Raw genomic sequence first — 13455 nt, 5'->3', positions numbered from 1 at the left:
TATAACAGTCCCCAGGCATGCGTAGACGCGGTTTAACGCGATAAATAAACGATTAGGCAAAGAATAATTTTCCCCCAAAAATGGAAAAAACACTAAGCCTATAGCCCATGAAAATATTGTTTTTGCGTCGAAAAATAAAGTGTCTCGAAACCGCTAGTACTCCACATATATCAGTCACCAGGCATGCGTAGACGCGCTTTAACGCGATAAATAAACGATTAGGCAAAGAGTAATTTTTCCCCAAAAATGGAAAAAGCACTAAGCCTATAAGCCCATGAAAATATCGTTTTTGCGTCGAAAAATAAAGTGTCTAGAAACCGCTAGTACTCCACATATATCAGTCCCCAGACATGCGTAGACGTGGTTAAACGCGATAAATGAACGATCAGGCAAATAATTTTCCCCCCAAAATGGAAAAAACATTAAGCCTATAGCCCATGAAAATGTCGTTTTTGCGTCAAAAATTAAGTGTCTCGAAACCGCCGGTACTCCACATATATCAGTCCCCAGGCATGCGTAGACACGGTTTAACGCGATAAATGAACGATCAGGCAAATAATTTTCCCCCAAAAAATGGAAAAAACACTAAGCCTATAGCCCATGAAAATGTAGTTTTTGCGTCGAAAAATAAAGTATCTCGAAACCGCCGGTACTCCACATATATAAGTCCCCAGGCATGCGTAGACGCGGTTTAACGCGATAAATAAACGATTAGGCAAAGAATAATTTTTCCCCAAAAATGGAAAAAACACTAAGCCTATAGCCCATGAAAATATCGTTTTTGCGTCGAAAAATAAAGTGTCTAGAAACCGCTAGTACTCCACATATACCAGTCCCCAGGCATGCGTAGACGCGGTTTAACGCGATAAATAAACGATTAGGCAAAGAATAATTTTCCCCCAAAAATGGAAAAAACACTAAGCCTATAGCCCATGAAAATATCGTTTTTGCGTCGAAAAATAAAGTGTCTCGAAACCGCTAGTACTCCACATATATCAGTCCCCAGACATGCGTAGACGCGGTTTAACGCGATAAATGAACGATCAGGCAAAGAATAATTTTTCCCCAAAAATGGAAAAAACACTAAGCCCATGAAAATATCGTTTTTGCGTCGAAAAATAAAGTGTCTAGAAACCGCTAGTACTCCACATATAACAGTCCCCAGGCATGCGTAGACGCGGTTTAACGCGATAAATACACGATTAGGCAAAGAATAATTTTCCCCCAAAAATGGAAAAAACACTAAGCTATATAGCCCATGAAAATATTGTTTTTGCATCGAAAAATAAAGTGTCTCGAAACCGCTAGTACTCCACATATATAAGTCCCTAGGCATGCGTAGACGCGGTTTAACGCGATAAATAAACGATTAGGCAAAGAATAATTTTCCCCCCAAAATGGAAAACACACTGAGCCTATAGCCCATGAAAATATCGTTTTTGCGTCGAAAAATAAAGTGTCTAGAAACCGCTAGTACTCCACATATACAAGTCCCCAGGCATGCGTAGACGCGGTTTAACGCGATAAATGAACGATCAGGCAAAGAATAATTTTTCCCCAAAAATGGAAAAAACACTTAGCCTATAGCCCATGAAAATGTCGTTTTTCCGTCGAAAAATAAAATGTCTAGAAACCGCTAGTACTCCACATATACCAGTCCCCAGGCATGCGTAGACACGGTTTAACGCGATAAATGAACGATCAGGCAAATAATTTTCCCCAAAAAATGGAAAAAACACTAAGCCTATAGCCCATGAAAATGTAGTTTTTGCGTCGAAAAATAAAGTGTCTCGAAACCGCCGGTACTTCACATATATAAGTCCCCAGGCATGCGTAGACGCGGTTTAACGCGATAAATAAACGATTAGGCAAAGAATAATTTTTCCCTAAAAATGGAAAAAACACTAAGCCTATAGCCCATGAAAATATAGTTTTTGCGTTGAAAAATAAAGTGTCTCGAAACCGCTAGTACTGCACATATTCCAGTCCCCAGGCATGCGTAGACGCGGTTTAACGCGATAAATAAACGATTAGGCAAAGAATAATTTTCCCCCAAAAATGGAAAAAACACTAAGCCTATAGCCCATGAAAATATCGTTTTTGCGTCGAAAAATAAAGTGTCTAGAAACCGCTAGTACTCCACATATACCAGTCCCCAGGCATGCGTAGACGCGGTTTAACGCGATAAATGAACGATCAGGCAAATAATTTTGCCCAAAAAATGGAAAAAACACTAAGCCTATAGCCCATGAAAATATCGTTTTTGCGTCGAAAAATAAAGTGTCTAGAAACCGCTAGTACTCCACATATACCAGTCCCCAGGCATGCGTAGACGCGGTTTAACGCGATAAATGAACGATCAGGCAAATAATTTTCCCCCCAAAATGGAAAAAACACTAAGCCTATAGCCCATGAAAATATCGTTTTTGCGTCGAAAAATAAAGTGTCTAGAAACCGCTAGTACTCCACATATTCCAGTCCCCAGGCATGCGTAGACGCGGTTTAACGCGATAAATAAACGATTAGGCAAAGAATAATTTACCCCCCAAAATGGAAAAAACACTAAGCCCATAGCCCATGAAAATATCGTTTTTGCGTCGAAAAATAAAGTGTCTAGAAACCGCTAGTACTCCACATATACCAGTCCCCAGGCATGCGTAGACGCGGTTTAACGCGATAAATGAACGATCAGGCAAAGAATAATTTTTCCCCAAAAATGGAAAAAACACTAAGCCTATAGCCCATGAAAATGTCGCTTTCCCGTCGAAAAATAAAATCTCTAGAAACCGCTAGTACTCCACATATACCAGTCCCCAGGCATGCGTAGACACGGTTTAACGCGATAAATGAACGATCAGGCAAATAATTTTCCCCAAAAAATGGAAAAAACACTAAGCCTATAGCCCATGAAAATGTAGTTTTTGCGTCGAAAAATAAAGTGTCTAGAAACCGCTAGTACTCCACATATACCAGTCCCCAGGCATGCGTAGACGCGGTTTAACGCGATAAATGAACGATCAGGCAAATAATTTTCCCCCAAAAATGGAAAAAACACTAAGCCTATAGCCCATGAAAATATCGTTTTTGCGTCGAAAAATAAAATGTCTCGAAACCGCTAGTACTCCACATATATCAGTCCCCAGGCATGCGTAGACGCGGTTTAACGCGATAAATGAACGATCAGGCAAAGAATAATTTTTCCCCAAAAATGGTAAAAACACTAAGCCTATAGCCCATGAAAATATCGTTTTTGCGTCGAAAAATAAAGTGTCTAGAAACCGCTAGTACTCCACATATTCCAGTCCCCAGGCATGCGTAGACGCGGTTTAACGCGATAAATAAACGATTAGGCAAAGAATAATTTACCCCCCAAAATGGAAAAAACACTAAGCCCATAGCCCATGAAAATATCGTTTTTGCGTCGAAAAATAAAGTGTCTAGAAACCGCTAGTACTCCACATATACCAGTCCCCAGGCATGCGTAGACGCGGTTTAACGCGATAAATGAACGATCAGGCAAAGAATAATTTTTCCCAAAAAATGGAAAAAACACTAAGCCTATAGCCCATGAAAATGTCGCTTTCCCGTCGAAAAATAAAATCTCTAGAAACCGCTAGTACTCCACATATACCAGTCCCCAGGCATGCGTAGACACGGTTTAACGCGATAAATGAACGATCAGGCAAATAATTTTCCCCCAAAAATGGAAAAAACACTAAGCCTATAGCCCATGAAAATGTAGTTTTTGCGTCGAAAAATAAAGTGTCTAGAAACCGCTAGTACTCCACATATACCAGTCCCCAGGCATGCGTAGACGCGGTTTAACGCGATAAATGAACGATCAGGCAAATAATTTTCCCCCAAAAATGGAAAAAACACTAAGCCTATAGCCCATGAAAATATCGTTTTTGCGTCGAAAAATAAAATGTCTCGAAACCGCTAGTACTCCACATATATCAGTCCCCAGGCATGCGTAGACGCGGTTTAACGCGATAAATGAACGATCAGGCAAAGAATAATTTTTCCCCAAAAATGGTAAAAACACTAAGCCTATAGCCCATGAAAATATCGTTTTTGCGTCGCAAAATAAAGTGTCTAGAAACCGCTAGTACTCCACATATAACAGTCCCCAGGCATGCGTAGACGCGGTTTAACGCGATAAATGAACGATTAGGCAAAGAATAATTTTTCCCTAAAAATGGAAAAAACACTAAGCCTATAGCCCATGAAAATATAGTTTTTGCGTTGAAAAATAAAGTGTCTCGAAACCGCTAGTACTGCACATATTCCAGTCCCCAGGCATGCGTAGACGCGGTTTAACGCGATAAATAAACGATTAGGCAAAGAATAATTTTCCCCCAAAAATGGAAAAAACACTAAGCCTATAGCCCATGAAAATATCGTTCTTGCGTCGAAAAATAAAGTGTCTAGAAACCGCTAGTACTCCACATATACCAGTCCCCAGGCATGCGTAGACGCGGTTTAACGCGATAAATGAACGATCAGGCAAATAATTTTCCCCCAAAAATGGAAAAAACACTAAGCCTATAGCCCATGAAAATGTAGTTTTTGCATCGAAAAATAAAGTGTCTCGAAACCGCTAGTACTCCACATATATCAGTCACCAGGCATGCGTAGACGCGCTTTAACGCGATAAATAAACGATTAGGCAAAGAGTAATTTTTCCCCAAAAATGGAAAAAGCACTAAGCCTATAAGCCCATGAAAATATCGTTTTTGCGTCGAAAAATAAAGTGTCTAGAAACCGCTAGTACTCCACATATATCAGTCCCCAGACATGCGTAGACGTGGTTAAACGCGATAAATGAACGATCAGGCAAATAATTTTCCCCCCAAAATGGAAAAAACATTAAGCCTATAGCCCATGAAAATGTCGTTTTTGCGTCAAAAATTAAGTGTCTCGAAACCGCCGGTACTCCACATATATCAGTCCCCAGGCATGCGTAGACACGGTTTAACGCGATAAATGAACGATCAGGCAAATAATTTTCCCCCAAAAAATGGAAAAAACACTAAGCCTATAGCCCATGAAAATGTAGTTTTTGCGTCGAAAAATAAAGTATCTCGAAACCGCCGGTACTCCACATATATAAGTCCCCAGGCATGCGTAGACGCGGTTTAACGCGATAAATAAACGATTAGGCAAAGAATAATTTTTCCCCAAAAATGGAAAAAACACTAAGCCTATAGCCCATGAAAATATCGTTTTTGCGTCGAAAAATAAAGTGTCTAGAAACCGCTAGTACTCCACATATACCAGTCCCCAGGCATGCGTAGACGCGGTTTAACGCGATAAATAAACGATTAGGCAAAGAATAATTTTCCCCCAAAAATGGAAAAAACACTAAGCCTATAGCCCATGAAAATATCGTTTTTGCGTCGAAAAATAAAGTGTCTCGAAACCGCTAGTACTCCACATATATCAGTCCCCAGACATGCGTAGACGCGGTTTAACGCGATAAATGAACGATCAGGCAAAGAATAATTTTTCCCCAAAAATGGAAAAAACACTAAGCCCATGAAAATATCGTTTTTGCGTCGAAAAATAAAGTGTCTAGAAACCGCTAGTACTCCACATATAACAGTCCCCAGGCATGCGTAGACGCGGTTTAACGCGATAAATACACGATTAGGCAAAGAATAATTTTCCCCCAAAAATGGAAAAAACACTAAGCTATATAGCCCATGAAAATATTGTTTTTGCATCGAAAAATAAAGTGTCTCGAAACCGCTAGTACTCCACATATATAAGTCCCTAGGCATGCGTAGACGCGGTTTAACGCGATAAATAAACGATTAGGCAAAGAATAATTTTCCCCCCAAAATGGAAAACACACTGAGCCTATAGCCCATGAAAATATCGTTTTTGCGTCGAAAAATAAAGTGTCTAGAAACCGCTAGTACTCCACATATACAAGTCCCCAGGCATGCGTAGACGCGGTTTAACGCGATAAATGAACGATCAGGCAAAGAATAATTTTTCCCCAAAAATGGAAAAAACACTTAGCCTATAGCCCATGAAAATGTCGTTTTTCCGTCGAAAAATAAAATGTCTAGAAACCGCTAGTACTCCACATATACCAGTCCCCAGGCATGCGTAGACACGGTTTAACGCGATAAATGAACGATCAGGCAAATAATTTTCCCCAAAAAATGGAAAAAACACTAAGCCTATAGCCCATGAAAATGTAGTTTTTGCGTCGAAAAATAAAGTGTCTCGAAACCGCCGGTACTTCACATATATAAGTCCCCAGGCATGCGTAGACGCGGTTTAACGCGATAAATAAACGATTAGGCAAAGAATAATTTTTCCCTAAAAATGGAAAAAACACTAAGCCTATAGCCCATGAAAATATAGTTTTTGCGTTGAAAAATAAAGTGTCTCGAAACCGCTAGTACTGCACATATTCCAGTCCCCAGGCATGCGTAGACGCGGTTTAACGCGATAAATAAACGATTAGGCAAAGAATAATTTTCCCCCAAAAATGGAAAAAACACTAAGCCTATAGCCCATGAAAATATCGTTTTTGCGTCGAAAAATAAAGTGTCTAGAAACCGCTAGTACTCCACATATACCAGTCCCCAGGCATGCGTAGACGCGGTTTAACGCGATAAATGAACGATCAGGCAAATAATTTTGCCCAAAAAATGGAAAAAACACTAAGCCTATAGCCCATGAAAATATCGTTTTTGCGTCGAAAAATAAAGTGTCTAGAAACCGCTAGTACTCCACATATACCAGTCCCCAGGCATGCGTAGATGCGGTTTAACGCGATAAATGAACGATCAGGCAAATAATTTTCCCCCCAAAATGGAAAAAACACTAAGCCTATAGCCCATGAAAATATCGTTTTTGCGTCGAAAAATAAAGTGTCTAGAAACCGCTAGTACTCCACATATTCCAGTCCCCAGGCATGCGTAGACGCGGTTTAACGCGATAAATAAACGATTAGGCAAAGAATAATTTACCCCCCAAAATGGAAAAAACACTAAGCCCATAGCCCATGAAAATATCGTTTTTGCGTCGAAAAATAAAGTGTCTAGAAACCGCTAGTACTCCACATATACCAGTCCCCAGGCATGCGTAGACGCGGTTTAACGCGATAAATGAACGATCAGGCAAAGAATAATTTTTCCCCAAAAATGGAAAAAACACTAAGCCTATAGCCCATGAAAATGTCGCTTTCCCGTCGAAAAATAAAATCTCTAGAAACCGCTAGTACTCCACATATACCAGTCCCCAGGCATGCGTAGACACGGTTTAACGCGATAAATGAACGATCAGGCAAATAATTTTCCCCAAAAAATGGAAAAAACACTAAGCCTATAGCCCATGAAAATGTAGTTTTTGCGTCGAAAAATAAAGTGTCTAGAAACCGCTAGTACTCCACATATACCAGTCCCCAGGCATGCGTAGACGCGGTTTAACGCGATAAATGAACGATCAGGCAAATAATTTTCCCCCAAAAATGGAAAAAACACTAAGCCTATAGCCCATGAAAATATCGTTTTTGCGTCGAAAAATAAAATGTCTCGAAACCGCTAGTACTCCACATATATCAGTCCCCAGGCATGCGTAGACGCGGTTTAACGCGATAAATGAACGATCAGGCAAAGAATAATTTTTCCCCAAAAATGGTAAAAACACTAAGCCTATAGCCCATGAAAATATCGTTTTTGCGTCGAAAAATAAAGTGTCTAGAAACCGCTAGTACTCCACATATTCCAGTCCCCAGGCATGCGTAGACGCGGTTTAACGCGATAAATAAACGATTAGGCAAAGAATAATTTACCCCCCAAAATGGAAAAAACACTAAGCCCATAGCCCATGAAAATATCGTTTTTGCGTCGAAAAATAAAGTGTCTAGAAACCGCTAGTACTCCACATATACCAGTCCCCAGGCATGCGTAGACGCGGTTTAACGCGATAAATGAACGATCAGGCAAAGAATAATTTTTCCCAAAAAATGGAAAAAACACTAAGCCTATAGCCCATGAAAATGTCGCTTTCCCGTCGAAAAATAAAATCTCTAGAAACCGCTAGTACTCCACATATACCAGTCCCCAGGCATGCGTAGACACGGTTTAACGCGATAAATGAACGATCAGGCAAATAATTTTCCCCCAAAAATGGAAAAAACACTAAGCCTATAGCCCATGAAAATGTAGTTTTTGCGTCGAAAAATAAAGTGTCTAGAAACCGCTAGTACTCCACATATACCAGTCCCCAGGCATGCGTAGACGCGGTTTAACGCGATAAATGAACGATCAGGCAAATAATTTTCCCCCAAAAATGGAAAAAACACTAAGCCTATAGCCCATGAAAATATCGTTTTTGCGTCGAAAAATAAAATGTCTCGAAACCGCTAGTACTCCACATATATCAGTCCCCAGGCATGCGTAGACGCGGTTTAACGCGATAAATGAACGATCAGGCAAAGAATAATTTTTCCCCAAAAATGGTAAAAACACTAAGCCTATAGCCCATGAAAATATCGTTTTTGCGTCGAAAAATAAAGTGTCTAGAAACCGCTAGTACTCCACATATAACAGTCCCCAGGCATGCGTAGACGCGGTTTAACGCGATAAATGAACGATTAGGCAAAGAATAATTTTTCCCTAAAAATGGAAAAAACACTAAGCCTATAGCCCATGAAAATATAGTTTTTGCGTTGAAAAATAAAGTGTCTCGAAACCGCTAGTACTGCACATATTCCAGTCCCCAGGCATGCGTAGACGCGGTTTAACGCGATAAATAAACGATTAGGCAAAGAATAATTTTCCCCCAAAAATGGAAAAAACACTAAGCCTATAGCCCATGAAAATATCGTTCTTGCGTCGAAAAATAAAGTGTCTAGAAACCGCTAGTACTCCACATATACCAGTCCCCAGGCATGCGTAGACGCGGTTTAACGCGATAAATGAACGATCAGGCAAATAATTTTCCCCCAAAAATGGAAAAAACACTAAGCCTATAGCCCATGAAAATACCGTTTTTGCGTCGAAAAATAAAATGTCTCGAAACCGCTAGTACTCCACATATATCAGTCCCCAGACATGCCTAGACGCGGTTTAACGCGATAAATGAATGATCAGGCAAATAATTTTCCCCCAAAAATGGAAAAAACACTAAGCCTATAGCCCATGAAAATGTAGTTTTTGCATCGAAAAATAAAGTGTCTCGAAACCGCCGGTACTCCACATATCTAAGTCCCCAGGCATGCGTAGACGCGGTTTAACGCGATAAATAAACGATTAGGCAAAGAATAATTTTTCCCCAAAAATGGAAAAAACACTAAGCCTATAAACCATGAAAATATCGTTTTTGCGTCGAAAAATAAAGTGTCTAGAAACCGCTAGTACTCCACATATAACAGTCCCCAGGCATGCGTAGACGCGGTTTAACGCGATAAATGAACGATCAGGCAAATAATTTTCCTCCAGAAATGGAAAAAACACTAAGCCTATAGCCCATGAAAATGTAGTTTTTGCGTCGAAAAATAAAGTGTCTCGAAACCACCGGTACTCCACATATATAAGTCCCCAGGCATGCGTAGACGCGGTTTAACGCGATAAATAAACGATTAGGCAAAGAATAATTTTTACCCAAAAATGGAAAAAACACTAAACCTATAGCCCATGAAAATGTAGTTTTTGCGTCGAAAAATAAAGTGTCTCGAAACCGCCGGTACTCCAGATATATAAGTCCCCAGGCATGCGTAGACGCGGTTTAACGCGATAAATAAACGATTAGGCAAAGAATAATTTTTCCCCAAAAATGGAAAAAACACTAAGCCTATAGCCCATGAAAATATAGTTTTTGCGTCGAAAAATAAAGTGTCTCGAAACCGCCAGTACTCCACATATATCAGTCCCCAGGCATGTGTAGACGCGGTATAACGCGATAAATAAACGATTAGGCAAAGAACAATTTTTCCCCAAAAATGGAAAAAACACTAAGCCTATAGCCCATGAAAATATCGTTTTTGCGTCGAAAAATAAAGTGTCTAGAAACCGCTAGTACTCCACATATAACAGTCCCCAGGCATGCGTAGACGCGGTTTAACGCGATAAATGAACGATCAGGCAAATAATTTTCCTCCAGAAATGGAAAAAACACTAAGCCTATAGCCCATGAAAATGTAGTTTTTGCGTCGAAAAATAAAGTGTCTCGAAACCACCGGTACTCCACATATATAAGTCCCCAGGCATGCGTAGACGCGGTTTAACGCGATAAATAAACGATTAGGCAAAGAATAATTTTTACCCAAAAATGGAAAAAACACTAAACCTATAGCCCATGAAAATGTAGTTTTTGCGTCGAAAAATAAAGTGTCTCGAAACCGCCGGTACTCCAGATATATAAGTCCCCAGGCATGCGTAGACGCGGTTTAACGCGATAAATAAACGATTAGGCAAAGAATAATTTTTCCCCAAAAATGGAAAAAACACTAAGCCTATAGCCCATGAAAATATAGTTTTTGCGTCGAAAAATAAAGTGTCTCGAAACCGCCAGTACTCCACATATATCAGTCCCCAGGCATGTGTAGACGCGGTATAACGCGATAAATAAACGATTAGGCAAAGAACAATTTTTCCCCAAAAATGGAAAAAACACTAAGCCTATAGCCCATGAAAATGTCGTTTTTGCGTCGAAAAATAAAATGTCTAGAAACCGCCGGTACTCCACATATATCAGTCCCCAGGCATGTGTAGACGCGGTATAACGCGATAAATAAACGATTAGGCAAAGAACAATTTTTCCCCAAAAATGGAAAAAACACTAAGCCTATAGCCCATGAAAATGTAGTTTTTGCGTCGAAAAATAAAGTGTCTCGAAACCGCCGGTACTCCACATATATAAGTCCCCAGGCATGCGTAGACGCGGTTTAACGCGATAAATAAACGATTAGGCAAAGAATAATTTTTCCCCAAAAATGGAAAAAACACTAAGCCTATAGCCCATGAAAATATAGTTTTTGCGTCGAAAAATAAAGTGTCTCGAAACCGCCGGTACTCCAGATATATAAGTCCCCAGGCATGCGTAGACGCGGTTTAACGCGATAAATAAACGATTAGGCAAAGAATAATTTTTCCCCAAAAATGGAAAAAACACTAAGCCTATAGCCCATGAAAATATAGTTTTTGCGTCGAAAAATAAAGTGTCTCGAAACCGCCAGTACTCCACATATATCAGTCCCCAGGCATGTGTAGACGCGGTATAACGCGATAAATAAACGATTAGGCAAAGAACAATTTTTCCCCAAAAATGGAAAAAACACTAAGCCTATAGCCCATGAAAATGTCGTTTTTGCGTCGAAAAATAAAATGTCTAGAAACCGCCGGTACTCCACATATACCAGTCCCCAGGCATGCGTAGACGCGGTTTAACGCGATAAATGAACGATCAGGCAAAGAATAATTTTTCCCCAAAAATGGAAAAAACACTAAGCCTATAGCCCATGAAAATGTCGCTTTCCCGTCGAAAAATAAAATCTCTAGAAACCGCTAGTACTCCACATATACCAGTCCCCAGGCATGCGTAGACACGGTTTAACGCGATAAATGAACGATCAGGCAAATAATTTTCCCCCAAAAATGGAAAAAACACTAAGCCTATAGCCCATGAAAATGTAGTTTTTGCGTCGAAAAATAAAGTGTCTAGAAACCGCTAGTACTCCACATATACCAGTCCCCAGGCATGCGTAGACGCGGTTTAACGCGATAAATGAACGATCAGGCAAATAATTTTCCCCCAAAAATGGAAAAAACACTAAGCCTATAGCCCATGAAAATATCGTTTTTGCGTCGAAAAATAAAATGTCTCGAAACCGCTAGTACTCCACATATATCAGTCCCCAGGCATGCGTAGACGCGGTTTAACGCGATAAATGAACGATCAGGCAAAGAATAATTTTTCCCCAAAAATGGTAAAAACACTAAGCCTATAGCCCATGAAAATATCGTTTTTGCGTCGAAAAATAAAGTGTCTAGAAACCGCTAGTACTCCACATATAACAGTCCCCAGGCATGCGTAGACGCGGTTTAACGCGATAAATGAACGATTAGGCAAAGAATAATTTTTCCCTAAAAATGGAAAAAACACTAAGCCTATAGCCCATGAAAATATAGTTTTTGCGTTGAAAAATAAAGTGTCTCGAAACCGCTAGTACTGCACATATTCCAGTCCCCAGGCATGCGTAGACGCGGTTTAACGCGATAAATAAACGATTAGGCAAAGAATAATTTTCCCCTAAAAATGGAAAAAACACTAAGCCTATAGCCCATGAAAATATCGTTTTTGCGTCGAAAAATAAAGTGTCTAGAAACCGCTAGTACTCCACATATACCAGTCCCCAGGCATGCGTAGACGCGGTTTAACGCGATAAATGAACGATCAGGCAAATAATTTTCCCCCAAAAATGGAAAAAACACTAAGCCTATAGCCCATGAAAATACCGTTTTTGCGTCGAAAAATAAAATGTCTCGAAACCGCTAGTACTCCACATATATCAGTCCCCAGACATGCCTAGACGCGGTTTAACGCGATAAATGAATGATCAGGCAAATAATTTTCCCCCAAAAATGGAAAAAACACTAAGCCTATAGCCCATGAAAATGTAGTTTTTGCATCGAAAAATAAAGTGTCTCGAAACCGCCGGTACTCCACATATCTAAGTCCCCAGGCATGCGTAGACGCGGTTTAACGCGATAAATAAACGATTAGGCAAAGAATAATTTTTCCCCAAAAATGGAAAAAACACTAAGCCTATAGCCCATGAAAATATCGTTTTTGCGTCGAAAAATAAAGTGTCTAGAAACCGCTAGTACTCCACATATAACAGTCCCCAGGCATGCGTAGACGCGGTTTAACGCGATAAATGAACGATCAGGCAAATAATTTTCCTCCAGAAATGGAAAAAACACTAAGCCTATAGCCCATGAAAATGTAGTTTTTGCGTCGAAAAATAAAGTGTCTCGAAACCACCGGTACTCCACATATATAAGTCCCCAGGCATGCGTAGACGCGGTTTAACGCGATAAATAAACGATTAGGCAAAGAATAATTTTTACCCAAAAATGGAAAAAACACTAAACCTATAGCCCATGAAAATGTAGTTTTTGCGTCGAAAAATAAAGTGTCTCGAAACCGCCGGTACTCCAGATATATAAGTCCCCAGGCATGCGTAGACGCGGTTTAACGCGATAAATAAACGATTAGGCAAAGAATAATTTTTCCCCAAAAATGGAAAAAACACTAAGCCTATAGCCCATGAAAATATAGTTTTTGCGTCGAAAAATAAAGTGTCTCGAAACCGCCAGTACTCCACATATATCAGTCCCCAGGCATGTGTAGACGCGGTATAACGCGATAAATAAACGATTAGGCAAAGAACAATTTTTCCCCAAAAATGGAAAAAACACTAAGCCTATA

Source organism: Dermacentor variabilis, chromosome 11 (genome assembly GCF_050947875.1).
Source record: "Dermacentor variabilis isolate Ectoservices chromosome 11, ASM5094787v1, whole genome shotgun sequence".
NCBI classification, from domain to species: Eukaryota; Metazoa; Arthropoda; class Arachnida; order Ixodida; family Ixodidae; genus Dermacentor; species Dermacentor variabilis.
Note: the sequence above shows the minus strand (reverse complement) of the source record.